The sequence below is a fragment of the Dermacentor albipictus genome, unplaced genomic scaffold, assembly GCF_038994185.2.
Source record: "Dermacentor albipictus isolate Rhodes 1998 colony unplaced genomic scaffold, USDA_Dalb.pri_finalv2 scaffold_14, whole genome shotgun sequence".
In the NCBI taxonomy this organism is placed as follows: Eukaryota; Metazoa; Arthropoda; class Arachnida; order Ixodida; family Ixodidae; genus Dermacentor; species Dermacentor albipictus.
Window position 1 is genome coordinate 10,522,384 of NW_027225568.1, and position 14,430 is coordinate 10,536,813.

The window sequence follows — 14,430 nt, forward strand, 5'->3', positions numbered from 1 at the left end:
TCATTACCACTTTCTATGGCAAAAAAAAATATTTTTTGTCTAAAATAACATTTAATTGCACCTTTGTACCTTTACTCATCATCCCCCTTTATTTTTCCCTTCCGTGTTTAGTGCTACAGCTACGTACTTAATCGGTCAAATACCAGCCAGCCCCAACTTGTCGATTTTCTTGTTTTCAATACCTGTGGCGCGCTTGCAGAATGAGGTATATTGAAAACTGTTATCTAAGTAAAGGTCATGTCACCTATTTTTATAGCGCTAATTCTCTTCGCTAGACAAATGTCACACGGAAAATGTTCTCGCTACCCACGGTAGAAGGAAAGGATGAAAGAGTTACGCTGAGGGGATTAACATCCAGGGTTGAGCTGTGTCCTAATGGAAGTTATTAGGTTTAGTTTAATTTATCTTGCGAAAGCCAGCATAGCAGCAAAACACTAGGTAACATTGTTCTGCGCAATAATTTTGTCCGCCCTTCCATCAGGCGTTCCAGAACGGATTTCAGGTCAGTGGTGCTAAAGCAATGCATGCATCAAACACCCGCCGTAGCGACCACTTCGTTTCCTGAGAATGTCACCAAATATTTTACGCGCTGTGCAGCTGGGCAGCAACAAAACTGGACTGTCTGTGGCCACCGGAGTGGGCGATCAAAGGCGCAGCACGCGCTGGACAGACAAACACAGGAGGTACTACAGTGCAGACACAGTAGCTGAAGGCCGAATGCCTCAGTTCATCGTCAAAAAAGGGCCGACAAATCAGCACGAGTGCGCCGAGAGAACCGAACAGCGGCGATGAGTAATTAACGCCGTGCACGCACATGTGCAGACTTATGACTGTAGCAGACGACGCCAGGAGCAATGCACGCTAAGCGTGGTGACGTCTGCGACTCCGCTCTATTTCGCAGGAAATATGGTCCTGCCACGTTCCGTATGTATCGTTCTACAAGCATGCACACTGGCATTTCAAAAACTCGAGCAGAGCAGGCGTCTCGCCTCTGACGTCACACGGGAGAGTGTGCCGCTCAGATCTCTCGGCGCTAATAGCATCGGATTTACGATTGCCGCGACAAAGAAATAAATAGCAGCCGTAGGGGTTCCTATGACGGGTTGAGGTAACCTGAGCCGATATAACGCGAGAATTCCTCTCGATCGTCTATATTGCTTTTTACACTGGAGCTGTGAGAACCTCGCTGGTTTCTCTTTACGCGCGCAGCATCGCCTGATTTCTGAAGTGAAGGCGCTAAAATGACGGAGGACAAAGAAGAAACAGACACACACACACAAGGCACCGCAAGGCACCGGCCTGTGCTACAAAGCACGAAAACAAATACGTAGATTGTCAGGCAGGAGTTGTTTATGAGATTCCTTTAGATTGTGGAAAAAAGTACGTGAGCCAAATAGAGCAGTGCCTGCATGACAGGCTGAGGCAACACAATAACAAAGTGAAGAATGGGAGGGAGGGCCACCTGGCAATTCATTGTAGAAATTGCAGATGTAAGCCAGACTTCCACGCCTGCGCTGTGGTTGCCAGAAGCCGTGACAAATGGGTTAGATTAATAATTGAGGCCAAAAGAATCATTGAAGCAGCTGATAACTGCGTAAGTGTTGCATCCATATCACTGTCACGCAAAGAACTGCTTTACTTGAACGCGAATGCGCCCTGAGAAACTGTGATTGCGCTCGTAGTATAAATCGGTGGCGTTTTTTCCCGATTAAACATTGTTGGAAGTGGCGCCCTGTGTGTGTGTGTCTGTTTCTTCTTTGTCCTCCGTCATTTTAGCGCCTTCACTTCAGAAATCATGCTTAACCAACACGCCCAACTATCCATCCTAACAGCATCGCCTAGCGGGGGAAGAGAGCTGAGAGAGGGTGAAAGCAGGGCGTAAAGCTAGCGCAGCATAGCGACGCAGTGATGGTGGGTGCAGCCTAGCGGGGCAGAATGAGCGGCGCGCACGAGAGGCAGGAACGCGGTCCGGATGCGTGCCCACTCTTATGGTGCGCGAGGCAGGGGGATCAGGCGAGGGAGGAGGGGCATTCTTCTCCGGCTGTTGCTAGGGTACCGGATGTCCTCCTCACCCGCTGCTCCGTACAGAGTGGAGACAACCGCGGTGCTTCATACGGCGTTGACCACGCGAATTGCAGACGGGTGGTAAACGCCTATGGTGGACGCCGTAGAGACGCGTTGCCGGCGCTCGTGTGTCTTGTGTGCGGTTTGGCACTTCTTTACTGGCCTTCTTCCCCAGCGCCACTAGTCTCTGGTGTTCGCCATAGTTGAGCCATGCATAATTTTTTTTCTTATTCACCCTTCACTCCCGGCGTTGTGTAGATCGGACTACGGACGTTGAGCGAAAAGGAATAGCGTTGGAATGCAATCTTTACAACATAACGACCCTGTACACACAAATAAAATACGGCTCCTTTTAGCACCCCAGTTAGACACGCACCTTATGTCCAGGACGACTCGTATTGCTACTACATCGCCAATACTGCTAATGCTACGATCGAATAAATAAATGTGGCTGCGGCCACAGCCACAGTGATCACCTAAAGACACCTTACGTTTTCTTGCCACGTGTTCTTACTGACCACGCGTGAGTACGTTGAACTACATATAGTTTGTTCCTAAATGAGAAAATGCGGCGCAGAAAACACGAGCAGCCGTAGTCGGGGCCGGTGTTCACGTAACTCGTGCATAAGCACTCCACTCCGCGCTTTCTCTGTCATCGTAGAATGTTCAAGTGATTGCACGCTACAACCGCCAAACAGAAAATGCAAGTTTTTCGGGAATATATTCATGCAATGGAGCAAGGAGCTTGAGCAGTATAATTGCGTTTCGAGTTATCATCACTTCTGACGCCAACGTCAGCTACGCTAAATCATAGGCCTCAAACTGCCGGCTTGCGCGACCAATGTTTTGCAAAGGAGAGTAGAACGATCGATTCGAAAGGTAGGCCGGTAGCCAGTGCCATCAGGGTACGAAACTCGCGTGTTTTTCTACGGGTCTCGAACTGTAAGGGGAACTTTCGTGCTTTTTTGAGTTAGCCTATAGCTGGCAAGCCCACGGCCGATTGTACATAGTTCCCCTTAACGCAGCGAATGTGACGTGTTGCAAAGAGAGCGTATAGGGACGTGATTCACATTGGTAACACGTAGTGCCAAACTGAATAATGTATTGAAGGCCTAAACAAACTTTCCCAAGAGTTTTTCGCTAAACGACAGCATATGAAAGTTGGGCGGTTTCTGTGAAGCACGGCTTAACAGAAACAAGAATACGCTGGCGAATTCCGCGCGGCAGAGGCTGCTGGAAGTGCGAGCGTCGCCCGCAGCACCACAGCCATCGGCGCCCGCGTGCGTCGCCCGAGTCCGGGGCCGCGACACCCGAGGTGGCTCCTTTTCTTTTCTTCTTTTCCTCTTTATGCCGAACGTGGTGCCCACCTGCACTGCGCTGCGGCAGAAGGAGCGGCGAGACCGTGGCACGCGCGATTTTTTACGAACGCGTTATTTTTCGTTTCTTCCGTAACATCTCTCTTCGCGGTTCGCGCCGGTTCGACTCTTCAAGATTGTAAACATTTAAACCGTAAATATTGAATCAATAAAGATATGCTTTCCTGTTACCTGCTTTTCCGCTTAACAGATCCTTCTTGTTGCAAGCCACAGAGAGGCCTCAATATATCTTCTCCCCAATGCTGCGGATCAAGGAAAAGGGGGGACATCTCCACGCGTAGTGTGTCGGGCACGTGCATGCAAACAGGTGGCCAACCAAATCTCTCCGACTGAGGTCCGATCCCAGACCGAGTGGACTGTCGACCTTCCCTCGTGGAGTACCGGGTGTTTCGCCGACGACTGCAATCTGGTTGCAATATGCAGCGGATTCGATACACAATAACACCTTTTGCAGGTCCATGTTCCCAACAAGGGCCGAGAAAACGAAACTTCCTTGCGAAGCATACAATAACACAAAAAAAAGTTGCGTAAAATATATTACATCTCCATACAGTTGAGTCTTTGTAGTTCAACAGCCAGTAACTTTCAACCCGCCCTGGTGGCGTAGGGACCTTGACGTTGGCCTGGTAAGTTCTAGGGCGCTGGATTTAAAATCGGCCGCGGCGGTCGTATTTCGATGGAAGTGAAATGAAAAAAACGGCCATACGCCTTTCAATGGGTGCACGTTATGGAACCCCAGGTTGTCGGGTTCAATCCAGAGTCCCCCACTACTTCGTGCCTGATATCATAATGTGGTTTTGAAACGTAAAACCACAATTTTAATTAAAAATTCAGCTTCCCTTTTCTCTCCCTCTTTTCTTTCAGTGTTTAACGATCGCAAATTAAAATATGGCACACACATGGTTCTTGGAATCATTAACTGTTTTACGGAACGTAATTTTCTGTTTTTCAACCCGTATTAGGACGTATTATATTAACCGTCTGTAACTTGAAATTTTTAGGATTGAATATACTAGCGTTGGGCTCAGCGATATTCAATGACAGCTGATCTAGGTGCAGGAGCCCAAGTGAGTGCTCAAAGGTAGAATTCCAGGTTAGGCCGCAGAATGCTGATTTGGCGATTGCGTGTGCGTTACTGAATAACTATTAGATTGATCCTACGGTAGTGTGTTTGAGCAACTCTTTCAGCCCCTATTGGGTGTATTAGCGTTTTTTTTTTTTTTACTCCGCATTCCTACGAATCAGCGCATACTAATTCGACTATTGTAGTGAGAGGGGCGTGAAGACGGAGTTTTATGTGGGAAGGTTAGAGCGCAGGACCAGCCTTTGATTTTGCCCGCGGTTTTCATAAGGAGCATGTCCGCGCAAGCAGTCTGGGCACGAAATGTTCTTGAGGAAATGAAAGGTTACGGCACAGCTCGTGGCAGTAGATGAAGAACCCTCGGGCCTGGTTTTATCCTCCGATAAGCTGCAGCAAGATGAAAGAAAGAATATGCACGTCATTCGTTAGTGAGGCCACAAGACAAGTCACGCACAGGAGTGGCACGTGAATGCCCGCGCCTGTGTTGAGTCAAGGACCTGCGCAAGGAAGAACAAGGGCAAGGCGCCACGAATCGGGCAACGCTGCGTGTACCCGCGCGCTTCCTCGATATCGTAAAACTTTGCGTGCTCTTAGTTAACAATTAAGATGTCAGTCAATTATTACGTACAACCGCCTTAACAATCTTAAGAACAAGCGTGTTCAAAACAAAAGTTTGGGAAAAAAGAAGAGTCAACGAGACCTATAACTGAACTACAGGTTGCACAAGCGATATGGAGTAAGTCTGGCCTGGTTATAACGAAGCCACTTATAGCGAAATGGCGGTTATAACAAAGGGATTGCAATTACCCATTCGAATTTTTGCATTTTGAATACATTTTGGGTCCGGTTTTAACGAAGTAAATAAGAGCGCGTCAGCGAACATAACGAAGAGATTTAATACCAACCGAAAAATAATCTGTCAATCCACACATTTTTGCGTCCTTGAGGCGATTTTTTCCGCGAAAATAAGAGCAAAAAATTGGAGGACGCTTAAGCTTCGCCTTCAAGAGTGGAACGCGATAGCGTTATCGCACCCCGTTCGCACCGCCTGCTCAAACGCGCTACGCCAGCCAAACGTCGCAATCGGCAGAGATAGCAGGGCCCCGACGCGTCATGAAGGCGGACGCGGTCATGCGGCGAGTGGCGCGCCACGTGTCGGGGCAGCGCCGTACATTGCGAGGAGGGGGCCTTCTGTGTTTGCCGCAAGATGGCTCTGCGTGTGCGCAGAGTGCAGAAGAAGTTTAGCGAAAACGTACTTCGGTACTCGTGAAACTGCGACTTCTGTAAGTTACATGGTCATAATTACCGATATACACCGCAGTATAACTTTCTACGGCACGTTTCTAAGGCAACACCGCATTCACAACACGCGATTTTGTCCCGTTTTGAAGGAACGAACGCGTGGCTGAGTGGTAGCGTCTCCGTCCCACACTCCGGAGTGCCTTCTAGGATTTATCGCTCACGGCCAACGCCGCGGACACCGACGACACCGGCTTTTCTGCGACACGAGCTCCTTAACGCTGTCGCGTTGAAATTCGGCTGACGGCATCCTTTCGTGGCGCCGTCTGCTCTCCCGCAGAGCGAAAGGTTGCTTCACTGCATCGCTTGGCACGCCGGTCTCGTGTTGCGCCGTCCTTGAACGGTGTCATGGCGTAGAGCGGTAGAGCACGCCACGCAGGGGAAAAAATGAAAAAAAAAGAAGAGACTTTTTTTATGACGTCGCGGAGAGCGGCCGTCTTGGCCAATCACGGTTCTCCCGGGCAGTCGGCGCCACGGCTGGACTGCAGTCTGCAGGAGGTGTGGCAGCGCGCGCTTTGTTTTATGTCGGTGCCGCGGTGCGCAAGGCAGGGATAAAGCGCGGCAGCATTGTGCATGTTGGAAGCGCGGCTCATTTTCATCGTTTTCGCAGATCGTTGTATGCTGTTTATTAAGACAGAGTTATTCGACTTGGTCTAGCTGGTGGACCGAGAACTGAGCGCAGTGTCGCACTGTTCCAGGTTGGGAGCACGGCGAACGCTACTGAGATCGCGCGTGACGCCATTGTCACTTGTTTTCTGCCCGCACTGACGCCCGCATTGACGCCATCACGGTTTCCTGTCTTGTTCCGCTTCTTTCTATATTTCGTGACCACTTCACCTCAGCGGACCTACTTAGCTGTCCCCTTTCTCGGAACTGACTTCACTTCTCTGTAATGTCCAGCCTCGCGAGCCCCAGCACTTCGACGGGGAAGAGAAAGGTGCTGTCTTTGAAGACGAAGCACGCCATTTTGGACGAAGTGCGTCGAAACGTCAAGAAGATTGCTATCGCACGGAAGTTTGACATTGCACAGTCCACGCTTTCAACAATAATCAAGAATGGTAGCAAGATGTTCTCGACGCCCTCGTCGGCAGCAGGGACCGAAAGACGATCCGATGCGCCACTTACGGCGACGTAGAAGCCGCGCTTTACAAGCGGTTCGTGGACGCGCGATCGAAGAACATCCCGCTCAGTGGACCCATCATTCTGGTGAAGGCCAAGGACTTGGGCTTTGCTCTCGGCCACGAAGACTTTCAGCCAGGAAATGGGCGGCTCCAGAGATTCAAGGACAGGCACAACATCATATGTAAAAACATTGTCGGGGAGGCCGCGTCCGTTGACCAGGGTTCGCTCCAGCAGTGGATGGCCAAGCACCGCGATTGTGTGCTTGCGTATTCCGACAAGGACATCTACAATGCAGATCAAACTGGACTATTTTTCCAACTGCTGCCATCGAACACTCTCGCGGCCAAGACAGACAAGTGCGTGGGAGGAAAAGACAGCAAAAACCGTGTCACCGTGCTAATCTGCGCGAACATGGATGGTTCGGGCAAGCGAGAGGAGGAGGAGGAGGAAATAACTTTAATGTGTCCTGAGGAACCCCTCCCCACCCACTCTTGGTTTAGTGGGCGGCAGGGGTCGCGGGCCGCACCCACGTTGGGACGGGAAGCCCGCGAGCCTCCGCCCTTTCGTGAGCCCTCTGGACGGCCCGGAGCTGGGTCTGGTGGTCGTCGCTTTGCAGGGCGTCCACCCAGTCTTCTTCTTTAGTAAACACGGTGCCGCTTAACGCGGAGCATTGCCAAAGCATGTGCGCTAGCGAGCAGTAAGATTCGCCACAATCCGGACATTGCGGCTCTACTTCTGGTGAATAACGGCTCAGTCTGCCTCTCGAGGGGAACGACCCTGTCTGAAGCATTCTGAATATCGATGACTGTGGTCTAGTGAGTTTAGCGTGGGGGAGTGGGAAGGTCCTCCTCGACAGCTGATAGTGTGTTGTGATTTCGTTGAAGGTGAGCAGCGGGTCTCGGTGCTCCCCTCCCTCCCCGCCACCTCGCTCGCCACGATCGCCGCGGTGCGTGAGTCCTCGCGCGCGTCCGTGCGCCAGCTCGTTGGCGTTGGGAAATTCGGGGTGCACGTCGGCCCCCATGTGGGCTGGAAACCATTTGACGAGGTGCTGACCCGCGGCTCCCTCGCTGCCGAGGACGGCCGCCGCTTCCCGGGATATCGAGCCCGAGGCGAATGCTCTTGCCGCCGATCGCGAATCTGTGTAGACGTAAGGACGTTCGGGGTCTCTCATTGCCATGGCTATTGCCACCTGTTCGGCCACTTCGGACGTTACCCCCTTGACCGATGCTGCGTTAATTATTGTGCCATCCCAGCGTACCGAGACGGCCGCGTACCGGTCGCTGCGCCCATACTGGGCCGCGTCTACAAATGCCGCCAGGCCCGGGCAGTTGGCGGTCGATTGCAGCAGTGCTCGGGCCCTCGCCCTTCGGCGCCCCTCGTTGAATTGCGGGTGGACGTTTCTCGGAAGCGGTGCTACCTTGAAAGTGCCCCTTACCGCCGCGCTGAGCGCAATCTTGCGTGCGTTGCACTCTGCCTCGGCATTTATCCCTGCTTCTTCTAGGATGCGCCTGCCGAACTGTTGGTCATGGGAAAGGCCAAGAAACCACACGGTTTCGCCAAGGTGCTGTCTATGCCAGTGACGTATGTGAACAATGAGAAGGCATGGATGACGCGAGACATTTTTGGCAAGTGGTTCGCCGACTTCGACAAGGAGATGGTCCGAAAGGAGTGCAAGGTGCTGATGTTGCTTGACAACTGCAGTGCGCATCACGTCAACGCACACTTGAGCGCTGTAGAGGTTTTGTTCCTGCCCCCAAACACTACCGCCAAGCTGTAGCTCTTGGACCAGGGGGTTATCGCCAACTTTAAGGTCCACTACCGGCGCCGAGTGATCGAGCGCCTCCGAATTGATGTTCACACTGCCGACAACGTGGCCGGCATGAAGGTGCCTTTGGTAAAGGCGAATTTCTTCGCAAGCGGAGCCTGGAGGGATGTGAAGCACCTGACCATCGCCCACTGCTTCGAGAAAGCCGGCTTCTCCCTAAGCAGCAGCGCGGAGGCGGCGCCTGCTGGGGACGAAGCTACCGCGATTGACATCGCTGCAACCGCTGATGCTGCCGTCGCGACGGCCTGCTTGGAGCAGCTTTGGGATTCCGCTAGCGACTTGAACCTTGTGCCTGCGGGTCTAAGCCACATGGACTTCGTTTTCGCCGACGAAGACCTTGTTGCCACCGAGGACTTCACGACTGAAGAAGTTGCCGGGAGTGGCATGGAAGAGACCTTGGCAGACAGCGCCACCGACAGCGAATGCGACGATGCTAGTTGTGCCCCTAAGCCGGTCACCTCCACAGCGGCCATCGCAGCTGTTGACACGCTACGGATGTACCTCGGGTGTCCGGAGTTCGACCAGATCTTTGGTTCACAGCTGGATGGTATGGAAGCCGCAATCCTGAAGTCCGCACTCGCGAAACGTGGTCAGGGGACGCTGGACCATTTCTTTCAGCGGCAATAAATCGGTATGCCCATGTTTGCATTTTTTTTCATAGTCCACATATTACGAAATAGCGGATATAGCGAAGTGATTTCCGATTCCCGCCGACTTCGTTATAACCGGGCTGTGTGTTCAAAACAAGCGTGTTCAAAACAAAAGTTTGGGAAAAAAGAAGAGTCAACGAGACCTATAACTGAACTACAGGTTGCACAAGCGATATGGAGTAATACGTTCCCTTTTCGGTGAAATTTCCATGGCTGGTCGTTAATGTCAGTTCATTTTCATTTGAGCAATTGGTAATCTCATCTCCTTTCGAAGTCATTATATACAAGTTTTCGTTTTTTACCAAATAAATGTTCTTATAAAAATGAACCTGAAAGGCCGCTAAAAGAGAGAGAGAGAGAGAGAGAGAATGAAGAGGAAAGGCAGGGAGGTTAACCAGATATGAGTCTCCGGTTTGCTACCCTACACTGGGGATGGGGGATAGGGGTTAGAAAGATGATAGAGAGGGGAACGCAAAAAAAAATGAACGCGCACACATGGAGACACACACACAAAAGGCGTTCCAGTTAGAGTCGTTCACACAGGCCGGCAGATCGCAAGAAGCGCAAAAGCGCTAGCACGGCCTTCTTCTGTGACGGTAAGTGCTTTCGATGTTGCAGAATTCTTTTTTCGGATAGTGGTTGGTCGTCCAGTTGGTCTAGTTCCTGGCTGAGGCATGCCCTCTGTGGACTGTACTGCGGGCAGGTGCACAAAATATGGCCAATTGATTCTTCATGGCCGCAGTGGTAACAGGTTGGGGTGTCGGTCATCCCTATGCGGAAGGCATAGGCTTTAGTAAAGGCAACGCCCAACCAAAGTCGATATAAAAGCGTGGCGTCTGTACGGCGAAGCTGTGATGGCGCTCGAAGACTTAATGTTGGATCAAGTGAGTGCAGTCGCGGATTTCTTAAATGTGGCTCATTCCATTGCGACGCGGTGCACTGCCGAGCAAGTAGGCGGAGCTTCCGTGTAGCGTCAGTTCTAGAAAGAGGAATGGGGACGTGGCGCTCCTCAGTATGGGCTGAGCGGGCAGCGTGATCCGCCCGTTCATTGCCGACAATCCCGCAGTGACTTGGAAGCCACTGAAAGGTTATGTCGTGGCCTGCATCACTTATATGGTGTAATGTCTCTGTAATATGGAATATTAGTTGTTCGTGCGGTCCGCGTCGTAAAGCTGACAGTAGAGACTGCAGTGCCGCCTTCGAGTCACAGAATATTGTCCATTTGTGTGGGGGTTCATCACCAATGTGATGAAGAGCAGTAAAGAGCGCTGCGAGCTCTGCTGCTGTCGATGTTGTCGCGTGGGTCGTCTTAAATTTGATTGTTGTAGCTTTCGCTGGTATGACGATTGCCGCCGCGGAGCTGCTTGGAAGGACAGATCCATCAGTGTAAATATGCGTAGAGTCACGGTAGTTCTCGTACAAATATAGTAGCGTGAGCTGTCTAAGGGCTGGTGATGACAGATCAGCTTTTTTCGAGATACCAGGTATTGCGAGGTTGATTTTCGGCTGAGCGAGGCACCATGGAGGGATCGAAGGTCTCGCAGCCGGAGTGAAACAAGCTGGCAATGATTCATCATATGCAGTTATCGTTTGGCTGAAAGATGTGTGTGGCCTGTCCGCTGGTAGCGAGGCTAAATGGTGACGAGGAGTCCTGGCTAGATGCCTTATATGGGTCCTGAGTACTTCAATTTCAATGTGGGTCTTGACAAGGTGGTCTCTAGCGATTGCTATCGTAGCCCCTGTTGAAGCACTCTGAGGCAGGCCTAGACAGATCCGGAGCACTTGACCCTGAAGACTTTGTATAGTGCGTAGATAAAGGCCGCTAAAAATGCTGAAGTGCCATTGGAGGTAGCGTAGCCTGACCGAAAGTGTCGTTTTTCTCCCTTCTGTATTCACTTCATGGTTACGGCACCTACGCCGGCAACACAGCCACTCAGTGAACTCGCTCGAAACATACGTACTTATGTTTCCAAACAGGACACGCCCACATGCCTTTCTACCAAAGCGTCTAGAAATTGGGGACTTCAGCACCTGCGCGCTTATTTGTCGCTTGCTGAAAGCAATCGCTGTTTACAGCGGAGAGCATAGTTTTGCCAAAATCAGTAAAAAAAAACGAAAATCAGATTATGGGAAATGTTCCCCGGAACAGTTTCTACTAGCCTTCCCGCGCACTATGCCTCAGTGATAGCGTTTCAGGTTAGAAAAAAAAAAAGTAGACAAGCAGACCAAGACAAAAACAGAGGGAAGTGTACAACAGAAACACCGACTGTCAACAGAAAATTCGCACAGTGGCGGTAATGAAGTTTCACACAAAACTTATCTGCGCATGCTGAAGAATGGCGGCAGCCTCCGCCAAACTTAACTGTGCAAGCTCGGGAGATGCAGCTCCAACCGTCCATTAGGGACAAGACGAAAATAAAGATGAACTGTCACGCATTAACAGCTATTTTTCACGTAGGCCCACATGTGTCCCCACTTGACGGTTGGCGCTGCCAGTGTGGCACTGCAATACTTATCCGTGTTCAAGTCTTCAGTCATTTAAGTCGCATCTCGTATTACTGAACTACGCAGCGTCAGTGGAAAATCGCAGCCTTCATGAGGAATGTTTTTCATTATTCATTACACGTTAACAGTCTCAATCTACCAGTTTGAATACATTTTACAACCACGAAATGAATGACATTGGAGAGGGGGTGCCTACTTGCCGCAGGCACTATTCTTAACCGATATTATCCCACTTTTCTTGTGTGCCCAACTATCTGACTAGTCCATATTTCGAGTCAGTAATCAATATGCACAACGTAATAGCGAGAATGAGTTTTAAAAAACTCGGGCCTAACTGTGCACGACGTGGCGCCACCGTCAAAGAAGCGCGGGTGGTTAACGAGATGAAAGGCCTTAGCAGCACGAATGTCTCGGCACTCGGGAACGTAACCTCGAGAACGACGGCTCTGAACTGTTGCCAGGGGTGTTTTGAACCAGGACCCAGCAGGGACCTGCGTCGATGTTGTTCGACTGCGACGAAGACCTGTGCGAAAACGGCTTCGGCTAACGCCTCCCTTTGCAGACTTGCACGTGGAAGGCGCAGCGCTGGGGTGATTGCCTTACTGCCAGCCGCAGGCCTTTGGTCCCCTCAGGGTCTTCCGCCGTCCAAGTCTCCAACATGAACGGCACGGCAAGAAACGGAGGTTGGCGACGAGTTCTTCTATGGGTGGTTCTTTATTTCTTCATTTTTCCGCTGTCCCTTTCCCTTCGCTTCTTCACCCGTGCTTTATGAACAAGCTCATCAGGGTGGCCCGAGGCAAGGTCTTTACGCCAGCATGGTTAGTGCAGCTTGCGTCTGGGTGACAACGAATATGTCAACCGTAAGAAACAGCAAAGCCACCTGCAAGATGACTTAACACCCAATTGCGTTTTTCCTATGGTGCAGACAGAGTACTTGTATTCAGTGTGCAAACAGTGTGTACTACTTTTCGTCTGGGTTCGTCACTTGGATTGACATAAACCGTTAAACGTCTGTTTGAGAACACTGCGAGCTAGCGACAAATGCCATGCGTATAACGTCTTTGTCAACGCATCTCTTCCTTTTTTTACCATTCCTAGTTTCACCAAGGTCAACCTAAACTGGCGAACAAGAACGACCCCATCGTTTTTAAGGATCCGCGGATCCTTTTTTTTTCTTTCTTTTTTTTGCGGTCTATCCTCGGTACTTACTTGAATGAAGCTCATCGGCTCAAAGGAGCTCTCCTGAACCAAGAAACACGTTTAAATAAACACTACGGACTTGCCCGTGAATGCAATTCATGGGTTTGGTGCGTATCGCGAGGTTTCCTGCAGCAGTAGAAGCTCGCATTTCACAGCACATCGGGTTTAGTGGAGTCACATGCCAACGTGGCCTGTGAGCCAGCGAAAGCTACGGTTGACTTTCCAAGAGAGAGAGAGAGAGAGCTGTTTACCTTTGGTATAGACCTTGTACAGAAAGCCACCGTGAAATAAACATCGGAGTGTCTTAACGCCATAAATGTCTGCAGCTGCATGTAGTGCATTTGTTCAGAGAGAGAGATAGAGTGAATGATAGAGAGGAAACATTTATTGGCATGGCTCGTCATCACCACTTGTTTACCACAAATTTTTTCAAGCGCACATTTGTTCAGGATGCAAGCATTTCTTACGACAAATAGACCCAGTCGGACAAAACAGCAGAAAGTTATGCATTGGGAGTCGTGTTTTAAAACACCGCCTTTCTGGTGCTCGTTGTTTTTTTTTACACGATTAGCCGCTACCGGATATAGTGCGAACTGGCACTGGATATAGTGCAAGCCGAGGTGGCCAGCGGCGTCGCGCAGCGACTAATTTGTGTACATGAAAGCGGGCGTTAGCTCCAACACAAACACGCCGTCGTTGTTATCTCGTCGTTGATATTAAAGCGTCGTAGTTGTTACGTTGTCGTCATTTCCTCGCCTTAATTCCAATGTGATCATTCCTTCGTTGCCCTGCGGCCGTTGTCGTTCCTGCGTGCTCACTCTGCTATCGTCACTGTTTTGTCACATCGTCGTCACCCTCCTGCCGTGATCAACATTCAGTGGTCATTATTTCGTCATCGTTTTGTTGTTATCATGCCGTCGTAATCGCACATCGTCGCCAGCCCCTTGCCATCCCGCCGTCTTCGCCATTTTCTTGTCGTCACGCATTCCTGTTCATGCCATCGCCGTGACCCCGTCGTGGTTGTTCCACCGTCGTCGCTATTCCAGCTTTGTGAACCCGTTGTCGTCATGTCGCCGTAGCTGCCACGGTGACTTAGCTCTCAACTACGATCTATCTCTCTCTCTCTCACTCACTCACTCAATCAATCAATCAAAACCGAACCCTCCCCGCCTTCCCTCTTGTGGCCCATGCATTGCCCTGGAACAATAGACACTCGATTAATCAATGGTGCGCATGTCTGCATTACGACTTATCTCACAGCTCGCGTGTCGCTTTGGTAGGTTAAGCTACACCAATCAATCAACTAAA